We start from the raw sequence: 12,060 nt of genomic DNA on the forward strand, positions 1-12,060 counted from the left end.
CACCACACTCCTCACAGACAGTCACCCGGAGGAAACCCACGCAGACACAGAGAGAACACACCACACTCCTCACAGACAGTCACCCGGAGGAAACCCACGCAGACACAGGAAGAACACACCACACTCCTCACAGACAGTCACCCGGAGGAAACCCACGCAGACACAGGGAGAACACACCACACTCCTCACAGACAGTCACCCGGAGGAAACCCACGCAGACACAGAGAGAACACACCACACTCCTCACAGACAGTCACCTGGAGGAAACCCATGCAGACACAGGGAGAACACACCACACTCCTCACAGACAGTCACCCGGAGGAAACCCACGCAGACACAGAGAGAACACACCACACTCCTCACAGACAGTCACCCGGAGAAAACCCATGCAGACACAGGGAGAACACACCACACTCCTCACAGACAGTCACCCGGAGGAAACCCACGCAGACACAGGGAGAACACACCACACTCCTCACCGACAGTCACCTGGAGGAAACCCACGCAGACACAGAGAGAACACACCACACTCCTCACAGACAGTCACCCGGAGAAAACCCATGCAGACACAGGGAGAACACACCACACTCCTCACAGACAGTCACCCGGAGGAAACCCACGCAGACACCGGGAGAACACACCACACTCCTCACAGACAGTCACCTGGAGCGGGACTCGAACCCACAACCTCCAGGCCCCTGGAGCTATGTGACTGCAACATGATCTGCTGCTCCACCGTGCCGCCATATATTAATGCATTTACATTTAAATACGAATGCACGCTTTCAAATCACAATTTAAAATTACATAAAATGTATTCATGTTCGTGCACGTTTTTACATTTTTATTGTTTTTGTTTTTTTTCTTTTTTGCTTTGTTTTGTTATTTTTAATGTGTTTTCCAGGGCCACGGTAAGCTCTGCTATCTGCACTTCAGTTTACACACAGTCTATATCTAATATTAATGTAATTGTGTGTTTTGTCTGTTATCATTCTCACTGTTGTTCATCAATTTTCTTTTAATCACTGCAGTGGAGAAGTAGACACACTGTTTTGTTAAAGCTGTACAGCCCTGTATTGCTATAATGACAATAAAGTATATTCTGTATGTGAATGTGTTCTTCATTAGTGATACTGTATGTTCCACCCACTCTGCCCACTCCTACTGTCCAATAATAACAGTGCCAGGAATATCAGCCCAAGGGTACTTCAGAACCATAAAGGTTTCAGTAATGAACTGCTAAGCCATAAAAGAACAGCAACAGCCATGTCCCCTGCCTCTGTGAAATACACCAGAAAAGTCCCACAACAGCCAGAGGGCTTTTTTCATGAGCAAACACATGCGTTCACCACTTCACACGGCTCCTAATACCACACGTTTCCTTACACTGAGAGAACAGGATGGTAATTGCCTGGCCTGTGTGTGTTTTTGCCATAGGGGCAGAAGGAGGCAGAACAGACAGCTCGTCCATTCTCCCCTCTGGAGTGGACTGGGCAATGAAGCCCTGAGCATGTGTGATAACATTGACCTCACTTTCAGGTTTGTCCTTCAGTGGTAGTGCAGATTAATTGGCTCAGCGCGGCGCTGCCTGTGACCACGCTGCAAAAAAATTATTTATATTTTGTTAAGGGAAAAAAGCATAAATCTAGGCTGTGTTTCTAATATTTGTCATTTTGAGATTATTTAGCCTATATTTAGATGTTTTGTGTTGTTTTAAGCGATTTTCAATTGGCTTCAAAGACTATTTCTTGAAAATGTATATGATCCGCCAAAGAAATAAGACATTTTGACTAAAACAGAATCACTCAAACACCAAAAAAGTCTAGTAATAGGTTGAACATTGATACAACAATCACATAATGACCATCATTAACTAAAAGGATACAATTTTAAATGATTGCTCTGGATAAGATGGGTAAGATGGCTTTTCACCATGTGTTCAGTGGCTCCAATGATCCATTAAAAATAAGATATGAATGGAATCTGCAAACATCGCGTGCTGTAATCACATAAAATTTCACCTTCCTTGCCCTTCCCCAGTGCTGAATGGACAGAATAGCAGCTCATTCACGTGCGCTCACGCATACATGGGAACCTCTCCCTAAAGTCAGCCTCTTTCTGAATCATAAAGGAACCCATGAGTGACGACGGCAGACACGGAGATGAAACCAAAAAGCAAAGGAGGCTTTTCAAACGCGCACAATGTAGCTATGAGACGCTGGCAATAAAAAGGGCTTCTGGAGGACACGGCTGCCAAAGAACAGAGGCTTCAGAGCAGAGAACAGGAGTGCGGAAGCTGTATATATATGAATGTGCACCTCAGGATGAAGCTTAAAGGGGGATTCCACTGGTTTCTCAACGTTTCAGTGTCATTAAATGAAAAGGAATCAATGCCAACAAACCCAACCATAAAATCAGCCTAGACTCCAGAGATATGCTCCATGACCTTAATGGGTTAATACCATCATTTATCAAAACACTGAAATCAGGAAAAAGATGTGAACCCATGTATGTGAGAGAAACATGAATTCATAATATTTACAACACTGATTTCACACACTCAGTCCTAGCGGTTGTAAAAGTAACTAGCGGCCAATCCATAAAGGGTAATTTGGAGTAGTTTGCAGAGTGACATTCCAGAAAAACCATACCTTAGAAATGCACACAGCTGTACTGATAGGATCCAGATGTGGAAATGCCTCTAAAAGCTCCTCCACTTAAGGTTATTACAAAAACAATCATTAAAGCCGGAAACGATGTTTCACAATAGATTTTTGAAAATATTTTGACATAAAGCTCATTTACAGGTTGATTTGTACATGTTTTTGCTAAAAGGCTGTTCTTAGGGTTTGTACAATATGCACTATATAGAACTGGCACTCGTAAAACGTATACTAAATTATATTTGTATAGGTAGGTGTGAGTGAATGTGTGAGTGTGTGTGTTGCCCTGTGAAGGACTGGTGCCCCCTCCAGGGTGTATTCCTGCCTTGCGCCCAACGATTCCAGGTAGGCTCTGGACCCACCACAACCCTGAAACTAACTATAAGCTCTGAAAGTTGAGAAATGACAGCAGAACAGCGCCCCTAGTGTACGGGAGCTCACAGTGAATGTAAAATAACTAGAAATAATATTAAATCAAAACATAAGAAGAATGTTACAGGTATCTGAAATGTCCTTTTGTCTTTTTAACAAAATGCGTACAATTTGTTGCCAATTTATTTATGTATTCTTTTGTTCAATCAAACTTAAGAGTCACATGCAAACGATCCAAAGAAAAACTCTACCTCTATTTTGCCATTACAAACATTTATTTTAAACACTCAATGCATGTACACGCAAGGTTATATTTGTGTTGCAGATATTGTGACCCCTGGTGTAAAGAGATTGGAACTACTTTTCTCTACCATTTTACATCAAACAATGTTTCAATTCCCAACACAAACTAAAATGTTCAGCGCGGCTTATGCGCTCTCAGTTTTCTTGGGCATCGGGATCTCTTTACTCAGGGAGTGTGTTTGCCTCCAAACTGAAGCCAAGCTTCAAAGTCTATAGACAAAAGGACAAGCATTCACTAGAAATTTACAACTGAAAACAATGTAGGTCCAGGAGTTCAATCTAAACTCTAAATCCAGAGGGTACACTTTGTATTGTTTCCAGGTGAAAGCTATTATCGTCTGTCAGGTCAAAAGAGCTTGTCCTCAGCAAATTGTCTCACTTTCCTCTGCAACATGATATTTTCTGACATTTCCCAGCCTCTTTCTTTCTTTAGAGGAATTACTCCCTCGCCCTGTGTGTGTGTTGTTCCCTCTGATCCCGAGCCGCTCCCTCATCTCCTCCAGTTAATGTCATTCTGCCTCGGAAGACTTTGTCTGCTTACATTAGGCTTTGCCTGGCAAAGGGAAAAGCTGTGCGGCATATTTTGGTGAGGGCGCAGGTGCTTCCAAAGTGAGTTTGTATGACTGACTGAGTCTGGAGTCGCATATGGAGATGAGAGGCACTGCTGCTGACTGTAGATTTCATCTCTGCTCTGTGATGATTGGGTGAAAGTATTGAAAAAAGCTCGATGAATATAATCAGGGAGCATGTGGATGCTCAGGCCCAATGAATGCGATTGTTTTGCCAGACAAGGTCTGCGTAGACTCAGCACTGATAAGCAGGTAGTGGTAAGAGGGTTAGGATTACGTTATCGCTTTGGATTAAAGCTTCTGTATTCAAGATTTTTCTCTTTTTCTGCTTCATGTATTTTGTGTTTTGTGTGTTGTTTAACTCTGATTGCCCTTGTGAAGGAACCTAATTAATCACAATCTGCCACGTGTTTTTCTGAACATATTATATTTATTGACAGAATGGAATGAAAACTGTTTGTTTTACTTACAGTTTGATAATGATTAGTCCTGTTTAACTGGATGCAGTGCAGTGTGTGAAATTATATTCATTTATTCAATCATTCACTGTCTGTAAGCGCTTATCCAGTTCAGGGTCACGGTAGGTCGGGAGGCTACCCGGAATGACAGGGCGCAAGCCTGGAACACACCTACAGACACTTTTGAGTCACCAATCCAACAACCAACATGTGTTTTTGGAGCGTGGGAGGAAACCGGAGCACCCGGAAGAAACCCACGCAGACACAGAGAGAACACACCACACTCCTCACAGACAGTCACCCGGAGGAAACCCACACAGACACAGGGAGAACACACCACACTCCTCACAGACAGTCACCCGGAGGAAACCCACGCAGACACAGGGAGAACACACCACACTCCTCACAGACAGTCACCCGGAGGAAACCCACGCAGACACAGAGAGAACACACCACACTCCTCACAGTCAGTCACCTGGAGGAAACCCACGCAGACACAGGAAGAACACACCACACTCCTCACAGACAGTCACCCGGAGGAAACCCACGCAGACACAGGAAGAACACACCACACTCCTCACAGACAGTCACCCGGAGGAAACCCACGCAGACACAGGAAGAACACACCACACTCCTCACAGACAGTCACCCGGAGGAAACCCACGCAGACACAGGAAGAACACACCACACTCCTCACAGACAGAGCGGGACTAGAACCCACAACTTCCAGGTCCCTGGAGCTGTGTGACTGCGACACCTACCTGCTGCACCACCGTGCCACCCTGTGAAATTATAAATAAATATGGATACATCTAATTATATCAAAAGTGAGTGAGGATGGCAGCAAAAACGAAGGTGGAGCTATTTAAAAAAAAAACCTGTAAGTGACTTAAAGTTAAGTTCGCTAATGAACTGAGTCCATCATAATAACGTTAATGGCAATGCTAGGCTTTGGCGCACAGTTTATAGCAGGCTCAAATCGTCTGTAGCTATGAATAACATGCTTTGGAAATTAACTGCACAACAAACCTTCAGGTCTCTTTAGTCTTGCAGAGAAGCATGTCTAACTCTGGCTGAAACTCTCATTGTCAGAGAAAACTGCAGCCTTGTACAAGGATCTGGATGAAAATATGTCTTGTACATTCACTGACACATTGAGAGAGACACATTTGTTGGTTTTGTGGAGATTATGCAATGCTCCATCTACTTTTTTTATTGCTAATGTATAAGACCTGCTTCATTTGCACTTTGGCTGAACTAATCTGAAGTCTAAACTACTTCTTTGTCAGTCATTAGATGAACATTATATAATTCATGAATTAAATTATTAATTGTTGTCAGAATAGTTTGAAAGCACATAGAATATCATATGTATTGTATCAGTCCTTTATCGTTTTAACACGGAGCACAGAGAAATGGATGGGAGTGATCATAGGTAGTTTTACAGGTTAACTGTACTTACACACTACATCCAGAGATGGGTGTATCAATATGCCGTGATGGACTGGTGCCCTGTTTAGGGTTTGTTCCTGCCCTGCACCTAGTGATTCCTAGTCTTCAGAAACGCTGCCACCCAGAACAGGATGAAGTATTTCAGAAAATGAATGAATTAATGACAAAGAAATTATCACAGATGTGGTTCATATTACTACACAAAACAAAGTAATTTTTCTTAAATCCAGTCATACGTCCAACCTTATATAGGTATTGATTTTACTGGGGACTTCCAATTTTACACAAGCACAACATTTGTCATGAAAAGGTGCTTTAAAGCAACTGTCTGTGAAGTTTGTTGTGTTTTCTCTGTGTCTGCATGGGTTACCTCCTGGTGCTCCGGTTTCCTCCCATAGTCCAAAAACACATGTTGGTAGCTACGACTCAGTAGGTTTGAGTGTGTGAGGGAATGTGTGAGTGTGTGTCGCCCTGTGAAAGACTGGCGCCCAGGGTGTGTTCCCGCCTTGCACCCAGTGATTCAGGGTAGGCTCCAGACCCACCGTGACTCTGAACTGGATAAGGGTTACAGACAATGAATAAATGAATGAATGAATACATTTGTACTCATTTGGAAGCAGTACAGATTAATTAAAATAAAAACACACATTACTGCGTGACTTTAATGACGAAAACCTAAATGAGAAAAAGTAGGCTACTTATTCACAAATAAACATTCAAAATAAAAGTGTTATTCCTCACAAATATACCTACGTACAAACCAATCAAAACTTGATTTAGGCACATGGAGCTGAGTAAACATTTTAGTTACTACTCAAACTCTTCTTTCACAAAAGTGAATCCCACTGTGGTAAGAGCCCTTTAAGGTCATACATAATGAATGGATGCAGTGTGGTGTACTGTGTGGAGCGTAAGCTGCTGTAAACTCTCCCCAATGAATGAGCTCTCGGACATTTGCCCACAGAGCGGTGCAACTGCAGTTTGTCCAATTACTGAGTTTCATTAGTGGGGGATGCCGAGAAGAATTTGCCCTAATTTTCTCCACAGGCCCCTGGTGGCCTCAATAGGCACGGCTTGACACAGAATCATTCATTCGGGTCGTGAGGGAGTCCGGTTCAGCACAGCCACTGAGCTGGACTACACACTGGACTAACAACATGTAGTGTAGCCATATGCTTCTAGGAGAATCAACACACTCGATGTTGGAACATTGCTGGGAGCTTTCAGCCTCATGCACATCACTGTGGTCAGGCACTGAAGTTGGATGACTAGTTTAGGATCAGAAACACCACTCCAGGATGTCCCAAATGTATTGGAAATGGAGCTCCATCAGTGCAGAAAACATTAGGGTACATTAGGGACATTAATACACTGCTTGACTCACCACGACACCATTGTGTTCATGTAATAATCTTCAAATAGTCATCTAATGAAACTTAGAGCCTGATGTTCACCATTTTGTTTACTCACTATTTGTTACCTCTCCTGTCTGTTTATTGCTAGGAAAAAGCCAGGTGTTTTTACACAGTCCTGGCTCTGTAAATGGGAAACAAAATGTCTTGGTCCAAACCGGCCTAGGAGCTCTTTCCCTCCGTTGCCTGCTCAAGCACGGTCTGAAAATGGCATCCGCAGGCGTTTGGAGGGTGGAGAGACCTCAGAACGTTGAAAAGCCTCAAGAGCTGAGGATGTTGCTCTATTCCTGCTCCAATGTTTGGAAGCACACTTGGTCGGCTAACAGGCATTTGCGGTTTAGAACTCCACAGCAGATGGTTTTCCAGCAAACCCCAGCTCAAATCACACGTTTTTATAAAAGATAAAGTCGAGTGAAATGTTTTCCAAGTACTTTTTTTTTGTTTTCAGCTTTACTTCTCTCTCTTTTAACACAAACTCAGCACTAAACTCACACAGTGGTGGGCTACTGGGCTTGTGTTTTTTTCCCGTCCCATTTTCAGTGTGTGACATCAGCAGTCAGTGAGTTCCCACAGCGCCCCCTCCCTGTGGCTCTCTTAAATGCACATAAATAAACGCTGGCCTTGTACTCAAAGACACAGAACAGAACATTTTACACACCACACACGCCTCGTAATTTTGAAATACTGCCCTCATTTTGAGATACTTTTATATTAACGTTATACCGCTCAACCCTAGGAGGAACTGACTCCAAATTCAGAAGAATGCTAACACAGTAAACACACAATGAATGTGCTACAAAAATAAACAGGTCGAGTAAGAACACACTATCTGTGGCAAATCAAACAGTAAATAAAACTTTACAGACATTAAACTTCAACCACAGTGAAGCTACAGTTAGCGTCTTACTAAAAAAAAAAAAAAAACAAACAAACAAACAAAAAAAACTGATCCACCATAAAGAATGCATTCACTCCTTAATGAAAACAAATGTGAGTGGGAAGCTTTGGTTTCCTGCAAGAACAGAATTGTCTACAGATCCTTTAAATATTCCCTTAGACAGACTTCACTTATAGATCAGTCGCGGACAATGAGAAACATGTGATTTTCCCTTTTGTGTCAAGCAGCCAAAATATTTTAGCATGATGTGTTTTATTTGGGATACTTGAGCTGGGAATGCTGCACATGTGAACACTCCAGTGACAACCCTGAAATGATATTCTGTGCAACCCTATTAGCAATGCTTTCCCTTGTAGCTTATACCCGCTGTGTGTGCACAGCTGAGCACTTGCTGAGGGTGAAACTTCAAGTAGCAGAAACCACTCTGCTATTAGAAGGCGTCTGGGCAGATATTGTCTTATTTTTCCGCATGAATCACAACTACTATGACAAATGTAACCTAAATAATGTCACAGCTGTGTGCGAGCTACATCTGAAAAAACTAGTCTGGAGGGTGGCTTAGTAATTGAGCCATTAATGTGCATAGAGGGGACGACTAAAAATAAAACAGAGGTTAGGTCCAATTCCCCAGAAAGGTGAAAGACGTCTGCGGCAACTTGTGATTAACCCAGTTTTCTTCTTTGCCGAAGGAATTGTGTTCAACACAGAGAGATCTTGATCATCATCCCTGTGCCTGTGGAATAACGGATTATTTTTAAGCCTTTGTCATCTTGTTCTCATTGAATATTACATTGGAATGTCAAAAGACATCTGCTTTAACACAGGAAATCTGGTCTATGTTTACATCCCCATCCATCCAGTGTGACTCAGAAGTCGCTCCCTATTTTCTACTCTCAGATCCAGTGAGTAAAACCGATCATCTGCAGCTTCATCCAGCCCAATTCAATTATAAAATCTCAATGCACCACCGTCTGACAGTAGCCTGCCTGCTGACTCTAATGCGACTTTAATTGTTGTCATTAAATTGGCGTAACTCATCTTGCTGCCGTGACACAATCTCTCTCTCAGCTAATTTAATGTTGTATCATTTTGACTAAAGCCACAGTGATCAAGTTTCTCCACATATGTCCAATGGAAATGGGTGTCATCAACTGAAACTGAAGCTTTAATGTTAACGCTGCTTAGAGTTGGGAGGAAGACCTTGATGTGATGGCTTAATAATGAATGTCTTAAATGTATTCAGTAACATGTTTTCTGTTACAAGAGCTAAAAAGTAGAGCAGATCTTGAAAAAGCACATGGGAAAAATTCTGAAATTCTACATTTTAGATAACTGTCTCATTGGTTTTGGTTGTAGTCATTTTTCTGTTAATCTATTTCATGAAAAATGTACTTAACGTTTGAACAAATAATTGAAATTCTCAGTATTTTCACTGCTGCTCCCACAATTTCTATCTCAAAAAGAATAAATATAGACAACAAAACATTTCTAAAATAATATGCAAGATGATGTTTGTAAAAATTTAAATATTACAGTTTTTCATATGAATTTTAATGCCATGCCACAAAATGCACAGAAGACCAGTACAAGAGATGCTAAGCCCATCATTTGGGAATATGTTGACTACTGAAAAGGCTATTTAGTTTGGTTGTCTTTACAAACTGTTCAATAAGGCTAAGGAAAATAACTGGCTCATCACATTGATTTATTGGTCTGCTAAGGCTTTACCAGCATCTTCAGCACTTGGGGGGAAAAAGCAGTTTGTCTGTCAAATGAGCGTATTTACATTGATTTTTAAACAGCTAATAAATGAACATTGACTGTGGACCTTCCAAAGATTCTGACTTTTTTTTTTAAGGAGAAATACCATAATCAGGTAATCTAATACATCCCCCAAAAATGTCAATTTGTATTTTGACTGGTGCCTTTAAAACTCAAACATAGACAAAATACAGATAATTCATCCCTGTAATCTGAACCATATTCCCAGTTCATTTAAATCCCTGCCCTGGTGGTGTACAAAGATGTTTGAGATAGAAAATAGACTTTCCTCTTGCCCAATGCCCCAAATCCAAAGAGAACAAGGGCTCAAGGAAAAGACCCAGCATCCGGAGAAGCGTGCCCTGGAGGTTTGTCTCTGTCAAAGGCCATTCAAGGACAGACTTTTGAAGGTGACTACTGTATTCTGAAAGCACAATCAAAGCCGGCTCTTTTAGGGATACCAGGGATATTTGCAGATTGAAAAAAGAAGCATATTCTGCAATGAAAAGATGCACTGTAAAAAATAACTAACACAAAAACAACATACTTCATGCAGTATCAGGCATTTGTGCTGGTTTTCATCAGCTCTGATGAATGCACTGAATGAACCAATGCTCCATTCAGTGTTCTTGAGCTGAATACAGCCAGTTCATAAAGTATGTTGTCTTTCAGTTACATTTGTAAATTGTGTAAAGAAATCTGTCTACGGGAAGAAAAGCCTTAAAGTAATCTTCATATGATTTAACATGAATTTTGTTTAACACTGATTAAATCAGACTGCATGAAGGAGACTGAAGGAGAAATTAAGCTAATTGCCAAGCTTGATTGCATTCACTGCTTAAGATGAGATGAGAAAAGGGTGAAAAAACTCTGTAACTTTGTACTTTCACAGCTAAATAAAACCTTATATACACGAACCCTTCACTGAAAGATTCTATATGAAATCAGACGGGTGGTTTTATGGCAAAATCTACATTGAATTTATGGATTCAGACTAGACTTATTACTATCACAGAAGTGACCACAGTGAATACCTCAGATAATAGATAACAGCTGAAAAAATCCCTCAGAAAGTACAATTAGTATTTTCTATAATATCAGATGATAAGGTCATTACCTCAGAAATGCCTCAGATCATAACTCAGAAATATCACTGAAGATAGTTTAATACCCAAGAAAACAGACAATAATGCCTCAGAAAAGTGTTTAAAACCTCAAAGAAAATAGAGATCTGTACCCCAGTAATACTTCACAATATATTAATACCTCAGAAAATAGATATTAATACATGAGAACACAGAGATTACCTCTGAGACACCTCAGGAAATGGGGGTTAGTAATTGAGAAATCCTTCTGAAAACAGAGAAAACATCCGACAATACCCCAGAACAAGAGATTACCTCTGAAACACCAAAGAAAGTATGAATCAATATACCAGATATGCCCCAGAAAATGAACATCCCCTCAGAAATACCTCAGCAAAAGCAAAAACTACTCCTCACCGCAGAACCCTTCACACTAGACTACTTTTTGAGACATCACTCACTGAAACGAACGAAAACGCGTTTTTTACCAGACAACATCAAGTGAGGTTTTAAAGAATTCTCCTAGAAGAAAGTCACGGATAAGCGTCTGTATAAAACCGCAGGTATTTTACCGTTAGCAGCAGTTCAGTGGCGGGAAGCGCGTGCAGCGGCGGTGATGTGCTCGAGAAAGCGGTTATCTCACGACCCTCTGTTTTCACTCAAATAAAAAAGCAAAAGACAAACCAAGAAAGACGCAGGAAAGTGGTGGGTTTCCTCGTGGCTGAAAGAGAGCCCAGCGCCGTCAATAGCTTTTAGAAATCCATGGCAACCGAGAAGCCCCTCCACAACTTCAGCACAATGTTAACACACACCCCCAGTGACGGCACCATCGCTCAACACCAACGGCATCACGGAGAGTAGGGACCACCGAGCTGGGGGTGTGCAGGGAGGGGTGGGGTCGATAGACCTTATTTCATCAGAAAATTAGAATTGACTTCGTGTACAACTAGTTTCTATTAGCGTTAGCGTTGTTGCTTCTGTGCCTCGTCGTTCTGCGCTGTGCTGTGATTATATTCTCAACAGTGGCAACAGTTTTCAATCAACAATTTATTCAGGAATTTGTTTTGAAATGAAAGGTCTTGGCTGC

The 12,060-nt window shown here is 41.6% G+C and overlaps 1 protein-coding gene across 1 annotated transcript in view; it reads right to left on the reverse strand.

Annotated features, from left to right (window-relative positions):
• Positions 1 to 11,812, reverse strand: part of chl1b (cell adhesion molecule L1-like b) — a 149,929-nt gene extending 138,117 nt beyond the window's left edge. The window contains exon 1 of the mRNA XM_066663085.1: positions 11,546 to 11,812. The gene's annotated coding sequence lies outside the window, so the exon portion shown is untranslated. The remainder of the gene's footprint in view (positions 1 to 11,545) is intronic.
• Between the last annotated feature and the right edge of the window lie 248 nt (positions 11,813 to 12,060).

This window comes from Hoplias malabaricus, chromosome 3 (genome assembly GCF_029633855.1).
Source record: "Hoplias malabaricus isolate fHopMal1 chromosome 3, fHopMal1.hap1, whole genome shotgun sequence".
In the NCBI taxonomy this organism is placed as follows: Eukaryota; Metazoa; Chordata; class Actinopteri; order Characiformes; family Erythrinidae; genus Hoplias; species Hoplias malabaricus.